We start from the raw sequence: 10,643 nt of genomic DNA, 5'->3' as shown, positions 1-10,643 counted from the left end.
TACCAAATGGTTACACATTAACACATCTCTCTACTGGGAGTGAGTCTATTCCTAGGCCTAGGTCTAAAACTTTTATTGAACTCTAAGATGATAAAACTTCTTTTTGCCAAGATAGTTTTATGCTTTAACACATAAACATACTAATTATTGTCCATTCATTTCATATTTTAATCAAATTAACATTCAAATTTGTTTTTTTAAAGCATTTTTAATACATTCTTTCGCTGTTCGCTAAAGCTGCGTAGCCGTGTTGAGATAGGCCTATATTCATTCATGAAAAAAAGTTCACGCATGTGCAGCACAGAATGAACTCTATAAAAGCCAATTTTTAACTCTAGATTAGTGTAGATTTAGATCTATGTCTACCTCAAGATCTACTTTATACTTTATACACATGAACATATAAAATTAAGTCTATTCATCTCAAATTTTAATCAAATATATGTAGGCCTACAAGCAAATGTTTTAATTTGAAAAAATGGATTTAAGCCTATTAGCTATTTTGATTTCATAGCTTCATTCACACTATTTGTACATTGACACATCCGTTTTACTTATTACATTATTATTTCGTTTAATTGTTTACAAAACACTCTCAGTGACTATATCGAAAGTAATGCGCAAATAAAGACCCGCGGGTCGCGGGTAACATATGTCTAGTTAATCTATATTATAAAGTAGAATGTGTGGTGTATGTATGTATGTATGTATGTATGTATGTATGTATGTATGTTACTTATAGACATCAAAACCGCTTGACCAATCTTGATAAAACTAGGCAGAAATGTTCCTTGGGTACCAACTTAGACCGTAGTGTATGTATTGCAGCCCTAAAACAAACTTAAGACCCTGAAAAAAAAAAAATTGTCCGACTCTATCAAAACTATAGTATTTTATGGATCTAGGCCCAGTCTACAATGTTGACATGAGAAAAGATAGAAAGGATTTAGATCTAGATCTAATTTTAAGAAATACACTTTGTGCAGATAGTTTTTTACTTTGACATATTAAAATACAAAAGAAGATTCATTGATTTCATTATATAATAAAATTAACCTTCAATTTTGTGTTTCAAAAGCATTTTTTACATAAATTAGTTCCTTATATCTGTGACTACAGATTTCCTGACGAACATTCTTTCATTAGACAATACAGTAATGAATCGCGTACTTAATATTAATTCGTTTAATTGTTTACTTTATAATCCCATCCCTAGATCTAAAACTCTAATTCAACTCTAAGATGATAAAACTTCTCTTCGCACAGATAATTTTATACTTTAACACATAAACATATTAATTAAAGTCCATTCATTTCATATTTTGATCAAATAAACATTCAAATTCGGTTTTCTAAAGCTAAATTCGTTTACGAAAGCTGCGAAGCCGAATTGAGATAGGCCTAGATCTATATTGATTCATAAATCGCGTACTAAAAATTATTTCGTTTAATTGTTCACTTTATAATCCCATTCATTGAACAAAGCTATCGCTCTTTTCGTTTTTAATAGATAAGAATGTATCGACTTCGGGTAAACCCATTTTCGCAAAACTAATTTTATTTTCGTAGCGAAAGAGAAATAACGTGAAAGGATCATTAGCTACGTTTAACATACATCTAAATCCAATCCACTAGATTATCCAAAAGCATTTTTTACATAAATTAGTTCCTGATATCTGTGACTACAGATTTCCTGGCGAACATTATTTCATTAGACATTACCAAATGGTTACACATTAACACATCTCTCTACCGAGTCTATTCCTAGGCCTAGGTCTAAAACTTTTATTGAACTCTAAGATGATAAAACTTCTTTTTGCCAAGATAGTTTTATGCTTTAACACATAAACATACTAATTATTGTCCATTCATTTCATATTTTAATCAAATTAACATTCAAATTTGTTTTTCTAAAGCATTTTTAATATATTCGTTCGCTGTTCGCTAAAGCTGCGTAGCCGTGTTGAGATAGGCCTATATTCATTCATGAAAAAAAGTTCACGCATGCGCAGCACAGAATGAACTCAATAGTCTATTAAAGCCAATTTTTAACTCTAGATTAGTGTAAATTTAGATCTATGTCTACCTCAAGATCTACTTTATACTTTATACACATGAACATACAAAATTTAGTCTATTCATCTCAAATTTTAATCAAATATATGTAGGCCTACAAGCAAATGTTTTAATTTTAAAAAAAAAATGGATTTAAGCCTATTAGCTATTCTGATTTGATAGCTTCATTCACACTATTTTTACATTGACACATTCGCTTTACTTATTACATTATTATTTCGTTTAATTGTTTACAAAACACTCTCAGTGACTATATCGACAGTAATGCGCAAATAAAGACCCGCGGGTCTCGGGTAAAATATGTCTAGTCTATCTATATTATAAAGTAGAATGTGAGGTGTATGTATGTATGTTACTTATAGACATCAAAACCGCTTGACCAATCTTGATAAAACTAGGCAGGAATGTTCCTTGGGTACTAACTTAGACCGTAGTGTATGTATTGTAGCCCTAAAACAAACTTAAGACCCTCAAAAAAAAAAAAAAAGGTGTCCGAATCTATTAAAGCTATAGTATTTATGGATCTAGGCCATGGTTAACAATGTTGACATGAGAAAAGATCGAAAGGATTTAGACCTAGATCTAATTTTAAGAAACACATTTTGCGCAGATAGTTTTTTACTTTGACACATGAAAATACAAAAGAAGATCCATTGATTTCATTATATAATAAAATTAACCTTCAATTTTGTGTTTCAAAAGCATTTTTTACATAAATTAGTTTCTGATATCTGTGACTAAAGATTTCCTGGCGAACATTCTTTCATTAGACAATACCAATTGGTTACACATTATCACATCTCTCTACTGAGTCTATTCCTAGGCCTAGGTCTAAAACTCTTTGTAATAAGAAATAAAGGAACACTGAAGAGTAACCTAAAACAAGGCTTTATTAAACTAGAACGACACATGAACTGACGAAAGAGACTTGGACAGTAGCACACTAAATCAATGTTGTGAACACATTCTCACGACGTTACACAAACATAAACAAATAGTAACTATTTCACCACATTCACCCCGCCTAGAATTAAAATAGCAAGTATAGTAATTAAGTAGGCCAATAGCATAAATAAAAAGAGAATGCCAGTGCATGTAATACAATAGATCAATAAACAGTGTCGAAATATTAATTTCTCTTGTAAACATTAATAAATGGTGATACAAAGAAACCTAAAAACCAGTATCTGTTGTATGACTTATAAACAATTACTAGTTTCTGTTTTAAGTATTAACAAATAGTGTAGTAAGTAGACATGTACGTAAGTAAGTGAAAAGTAAACTCTAGTATCAGTAGCAAGAGATAAAGAATGCCAGTTTATGTAGAACATAAGTAGTGCAATAGAGGAACAACTCTAGACTCTATAGTTTGGCCTGGTTCTTCTCTCTCTCTCAAGTTGTAACGGGGTTGACTATCCTGTTCTACAGTTTGGGAGTCACTAGTGAGTTCCTGAGCGTCAAGTGGGGTATTTTCAAGAGGAAGCGCTCGGAGGTCCTCAGAGCCTACCAGGGGTTCTTTCCTTTCTTGTATCACCGTAGGGGTGTTGGCTGGTACTTCCGTGTTTTGAGTTTCTGGAGGATATTCATTATCCTCACTCTGAGGGAAGAACGAAGGTTCACTTGTTGTTGTGGATGGGGAGGGGGTGGGAGCCAAGCGTCTTAGAGAGACCGTCTCCTCTTTACCGCTGGGCAACCGTACGACGGCATATTGGGAGTTACACATCAGCAATTCGACTTCCTCCGAGAGAGGATCATATTTTGAAGATCGGTTCTCTCTTCTCAGCAACACTCGACCTGGGCTAGATAGCCAAGTGGGGATAGATATCCCGAAGGAGGATTTCCGGTTGAACCGGAAAACTCTTTCATGTGGAGTTTCGTTTGTTGCCGTAGATAGTAATGATCTAATCGAGTATAGGGCCTGGTTCAAGACAAGCTCCCATCTTGAGATCGGGAGATCGAGGTCTTTCAGTGCTAAAGTAACAGCGTTCCATAGAGTTTTGTTTAGTCGTTCGATTTGTCCGTTGCCTGAAGGATTAAAAGCTGTTGTTCTACTTGTAGCTATTCCCCTCTCGTGCAGAAAGGATTGCACCTCCCTCGACATAAAGGACGTACCTCTGTCAGAATGGACGTACTCTAGCATCCCAACTAAGGAAAACAGCTGATTTAAACACTTTATGACAGTATCGGGACATGGGTAGGCAAATGGGAAGCGTGAGTACTCATCCACCATTGTTAATAAGTATTTGTTGTGAGTAGCAGATGGGAGTGGCCCCTTAAAATCAATGCTTACTCTCTGAAATGTTTGGGTAGCCTTGATGAGGGTGCCTGAAAACTGTTTGAAGAATCTAGGCTTCAGTTCAGCGCAAGTTTTACATTGGTTTACCACTTTGCGGACGTCCTCGCAGGAAAAAGGTAAGTTCTTAGTCCGAACGAAATGGAGGAGTCTCGTGACCCCTGGGTGACAGAGGTTGTTGTGTAACAGTTTGAGGTCTTCTCCAGTCATTGCTGACGCAAAGTGGTTCCTTGAAAAGGTATCCGCCGCAGCGTTTTGTTTCCCGGGTCGATATACGACGTCATATTGGAAACAACTAAGCTCCAGTCGCCATCTTTGAATCTTTTCGTTTTTGATCTTGCCCTTGTTCTGCTGGTCAAACATAAAAGACACTGAGCGTTGATCTGTAACCAATGTGAAGGGTCTACTGATAAGGTAATGTTGCCATTTTCTCAGTGCTTCTACGATAGCGTATGCTTCCTTTTCCACTGCTGAGTGTCTGCGTTCACTATTAGTGAGTGTTCTTGAAAAGAAGGCGACAGGACGGCCGTCTTGATTAAGAGTGGCGGCAATCGCGATGTCAGAGGCATCTGTTTCGACTGTTAGTGGTCGATTGTAGTCTATCGTCGACACAGCAGCGTTTTCAAGTTCGTGTTTTAGCTGTTTAAAAGCTTGTTGTACTTGTTCAGGGGGAGGAAAGGCTTTGTTGTTCACCAATAAATGGATCTTGTTGGAGAAATTAGGGATCCATTGAGAATAATAGGACAGTAGTCCAATCACCCGCTTTTGTGATTTCATGTCTTGTGGTGGAGGTAGGTTTCTCAATGCTTGAAATCTTTCGGGGTCTGGTCTTAATTGCCCTTGTGAGATTTCGTAGCCTAGGAGGCATACTTTATTAGTCGCAATAGCACTTTTATCATTGTTGAAGGTGATACCGTACTTTTTAGCGGCATTGAGAAATCTCTGTAGATTCTGGTCGTGGCTAATGGAGTCAAGTCCGCAGATGGTAACGTTATCCACGTAAGTGAACGTGTCCTGTAGCCCTGCCTCCTCAATTATTGTGTTGATCGTCCTTTGAAATGCGGCGACTCCGTTTGTCACTCCAAAAGGAATGCGGCAAAACTGATAAAGCTTTCCGCCAGCCTCGAACGCCGTGTACTGCTTTTCATCATCCCTGATAGGTATCTGGTGGTAAGCGCTTTTGAGGTCAAATGTACTGTAAATTGAGTATTTAGATATTTCCTGCACCAGTTCATCAACTTTTGGCACGGGATACGCGTCGAGGTAAGTGAATCGATTGATGGTTTGGCTATAGTCGATAACCATTCTCTTTTTGTGCCTTTCATTCGTTGTTACAATTATCTGGGCTCGCCACGGGGACGTGGAAGGCTCAATAATTTTGTCAGATATAAGTCTCTTGATTTCAGTTTGAATGAATTTGGAGTCAGGCATAGAATATTTTCTAGATTTAGTGGCTATGGGATGGCAGTTAGGAGCCAGGTTAGCGAAGAGGCGAGGGGCTTCAACTCATGCAGCTTTCAGCGTACAGACCTGGAGAGTGCTTCGTTTTCCTTCAAATGGGATCATCAGTTTTTCGTGCTGGCTGATGAAATCTAGCCCTAAGATTACATCAGATACTAGTCCATCTAGTAGTGAGAGCTTAACACTTTCATATTGTTCATCTTTGTACTTTATTTTAGCGAAAATATGGCCGTGAGTAGTGCGAGAAAGATGTGTAGAGGCCATGTAGATTCTGTTTCTGGACGTTTCTAATTTCCATTTGTACCTTTTAGCAATTGAAGAAGATATATAGCTTTCACTGCTCCCCGTATCTACGAGAGCCTTCAATGGTACTCCATTGACGAGTATTGAAATAGTAGATTTAGTAAGACCGGACGCTGGTGTCGATGCCCAGGAAGATCCAACGGTTGTAGTCCGAGACGTCTCATCATCTGCTTTCACTATGGCTGAGGTTATAGATTTGAGTGTCTGTCTGGTCGATCTACAGACTTTCTGGAAATGGCCCCTCTTACCGCACAGGTTGCATGTAGCGTCACGGGCCGGACATCTAAAGCGTTGATGTGGGCTGTTTCCACAAAAGAAACATCTTTTACTAGTCGCCGCACTCACCTCGTGTCCTACTTTTGTCGTTGGAGAAAGGCTCTCCTCGTCGGCGCTAGCTCCACAGGGAGTTTCAGAGTGGATGTTATACGCCATGGCATGGTTATGGGCATATTCAAGTTGTCTTGCCTCTTCATAGGCGCACTGTAGAGTTAGAGTAGGTTTCTCTAAGAGTCGCAGCCTTATGCTGTTTGAAGCCAGTCCAGTAATGAAGGCGTCTCTTACGAAGATATCTCTGTGTTCTTCAGCGGTGACAGCTTTGAAGTCACAGTCTTTGGCCATACTTTTAAGCTTAAGTAGGAAGGAGTCAACGGTTTGTCCGCTCTCTTGACGACAAAGAGTTATCATGTGCCGTGCAAAAATTTCGCTTTTAGGCTTCACGTAGACATTTTGTAGAACTTTGATTGATTCATCGAACGTGGTACACTCACTTATGTACTGAAATACGCTCGAAGAAACGTAGTTTTCCAGTAATTTCTTTTTGTCAATCTCGCAGTGAGAGACTGAGGAGATGAAATTTTCAAATGTTCTGAGCCAGTGCAGCCACTTCTCGGCAGCCGATGGCGAGCTAGGCTCTATGTCCAGCTCTTTTGGCCTAAATAGACGTTCCATTTGTATTACTACTTTTACTTACTGACTGAGAATAGTGTTGAACGAAAATCCAAAAAAGATACGTGAGGCACATAGATCCATGGAATTGAAAATTTCTAGTTTAATAAATTGTAATAAGAAATAAAGGAACACTGAAGAGTAACCTAAAACAAGGCTTTATTAAACTAGAACGACACATGAACTGACGAAAGAGACTTGGACAGTAGCACACTAAATCAATGTTGTGAACACATTCTCACGACGTTACACAAACATAAACAAATAGTAACTATTTCACCACACTCTTATTGAACTCTAAGATGATAAAATTTCTTTTCGCAAAGATAGTTTTGTGCTTTAACACATAAACATACTAATTATTGTCCATTCATTTGATATTTTAATCAATTTAACATTCAAATTTGTTTTTCTAAAGCATTTTTAATACATGTGTTCGCTGTTCGCTAAAGTTGCGTAGCCGTGTTGAGATAGGCCTATATTCATTCATGAAAAAAGGTCACGCATGCGCAACACAGAATGAACTCTATAAAAGCCAATTTTTAGCGGCTCCCGAAAGGGGAAAAGACGCTATTAGATTTGTGCGAAATGTCTGTCCGTCTGTCCGTCTGTCCGCCCGTCCTGTTTAGATCTCGTAAACTAGAAGAGATATTGAAAATCCGACTTCACAATATTTTAGACCATTCAAAGTTCTGATGCAACGGCTACTTTTTTTTCCTGAAAGCGAAAATTCTAATTTTTAAAATCAATTATGCAAGCAGTTTTTTATAAGAAAAAGCTAATTAGTATGCATTATATTTTAGACCTAATTTAAGACGAATAGTAATCTTATAAACATCATTTTCGTGAACATTTTTTTTCTATATAGCGGAAATTTATTTATTTATTTTGAGGATTCGAATATGAGATTGAGCCTTTTCAAAACAATTAACTTATTTAGTTCGAACCGAGTGTCCCGGGTTCGAATCCTGGTGAAGACTGGGATTTTCAACTTCTGAGTCTACCCAGCTCTAATGGGTACCTGACATTAGTTGGGGAAAAGCAAAGGCGGTTTGTCGTTGTGCTGGCACCCTCGTTAACCGTAGGCCACAAAAACAGAGGAACTTTACATCATCTGCCCTATAGACCACAAACTAGTTAGGCCAGGTTCACATCTAACTTTACATTCACTTTCACGTATCCACAAGATCTGTTAACCTTCTTTCTCCATTCTTTTCTCTCATTTGTCTTTTATATAATTTCATTCGGATGTTCTTTCTAAAAATATTGAAGCCTACCTGGGTGGACCACTGGTCGTGCGGTTTGCTCGTTGGACTGTCGTTTGGATTTATCGACGATCGAAGGTTCAAACCCTGCCTGCTCCCATCCCTCGTCGTCCTGCGGGAGGTTTGGACTAGGAAGTAAACTATCTTCAACTCTGAAGGATTATCCGAATTATGTAAAACATTTTACTTCGGGGGCCGATTTTGAGTTTGTGTTTCCACACAAACTGTCTTTTGTAACCTTGTTAACTCTAGATTAGTGAAGATTTAGATCTATGTGTACCTCAAGATCTACTTTATACGTTAACACATGAACATACAAAATTAAGTCTATTCATCTCAAATTTTAATCAAATATATTTAGGCCTAAAATAAAATATTTTAATTTGAAAAAAATGGATTTAAGCCTATTAGCTATTTTGATTTGATAGCTTCATTCGCACTATTTTTAAATTGACACATTCGCTTTACTTATTACATTATTATTTCGTTTAATTGTTTACAAAACACTCTCAGTGACTATATCGACAGTAATGCGCAAATAAAGACCCGCGGGTCGCGGGTAACATGTCTAGTTACAAATATATTATGCAGTTATAAATACCATGTCCATTTACAATTATTTCTGTTTACAAAGCTTATATCTACTCACTTTGTCTGTCTGGTACAAGACTTTGAACACGTTCTTTTTCCCTCCCATACCCATTCTTGGATCAATTTGAAACTTTGCACATTTATTCATTTGCGTAGCCGTAGACAATACATGAATCAATAACAAAAAGTGTGCTTATCAATATATTACTTGTAAGTTGTTAATGATTTTGTTGGATACCAATATATTAATTCAATCTTTCAGTATTCACAGATATGGTTAAATACGTCGGATTTTGTATCCCTTAAATAATTGTACGGTACACGTTATTTCTCACTCACCTATATATATTCTCTGGTCAGATTGAAACTTTATTGTATTTATTGTGCCTAATAAAACATGAATCACTTTTAAAGTCAACTAATTCATTATTATTATTATTTTATTATTATTGATAATAATTGTGTTTGATTTCTTCTCCTTGTTTTATATTTCTTAAAAGGATTTAAAAAAAAAATTTAGCTTGTTCCTATTGCTCCTCTTCTTATCTTATATAATACAGACGCTACTCCAAAAAAGAAGATGATTACGTCCTACGCGTAATGCATGCGGTCATGCATGTTGACCAATGACTTAAATTCTGCCAAGTCACTGTTTTTTTTTTTTTGGTTGGCTCAGACAACCCATTCCATGCTCTAATAGCACTAGGGAAGAAGGAGTATTTGTACAAATTCGTCTTTATCTTTGTGTCTTTCTGAGTATTTTATTAGATTTTGTTTTTGTATTTGAAGATTATGGTTTAGTGTTTTATGTATAATTGGTACTTTTTACTAGAGGTGTTACTCTAGTCAAATGTGAATATTCGTTTGTTATGAATCTCACTGCTCTATTTTGTGTCTGTTCCAGTTTCTTAATATTTTTTTGAGTTGAGGGGTCCCAGACAGAGGATGAATATTCTATTATTTGCCTAACCAGGGTTAAATAACATTTTAGTGTTATGTTCTTATTTGATTTATAGAAATTTCTTTTAATAAACCTTAATGCTTTGTTTGATTTATTGATTTATTGATAGTTTCATCAATATGGATATTCCATGAATAACCTCTCTCTCTCTCTCTCTCTCTCTCTCTCTCTCTCTCTCTCTCTCTCTCTCTCTCTCTCTCTCTCTCTCTTTTTTTGTTACATGAGTCATCGTTGTTGTTTTTTTTTTCTTTGTCACATATATAATATATATACTATATTTGGGATCACTAATTGAATTTTAAAAACTATGTAACCAAGAGAGACAATCCTACAATTTTAATATGTTCTTTCAAGGGTAATGTCCCTTGAGTTTCTCCCATCTGGAACAAATGCTCACTAGTGCGATGAGATTCATCTTGTTGATCGTTCCTCCGGACACGGCTTTGTTGGCTGCTGACACCATTGCTGGACGCCGAGATCGTGTACGTTATTTCGTCTCACGTCCGCGGAACGGCCATCCCATAATTTATGTAAGAGATCGCCTCATCACTTGTACAAGCGTGGATAGTGTTAGCAGCACAAGAGAAATGACTGATTGACTTCACATGTTTACTCGGTATGGTTGACTCAAGCTAATGATGTCTAGAGACACATCCGCAACTTGATGGTGTATCTGTTGTGGGAAGAAAGAGTTAAAGCTGTAACATGATATATTCGCGCTTGGTTCTTAGCATGAATATATAACATT

Source organism: Biomphalaria glabrata, chromosome 2 (genome assembly GCF_947242115.1).
Source record: "Biomphalaria glabrata chromosome 2, xgBioGlab47.1, whole genome shotgun sequence".
NCBI lineage: Eukaryota > Metazoa > Mollusca > Gastropoda > Planorbidae > Biomphalaria > Biomphalaria glabrata.
This window is presented reverse-complemented; position numbering follows the sequence as displayed.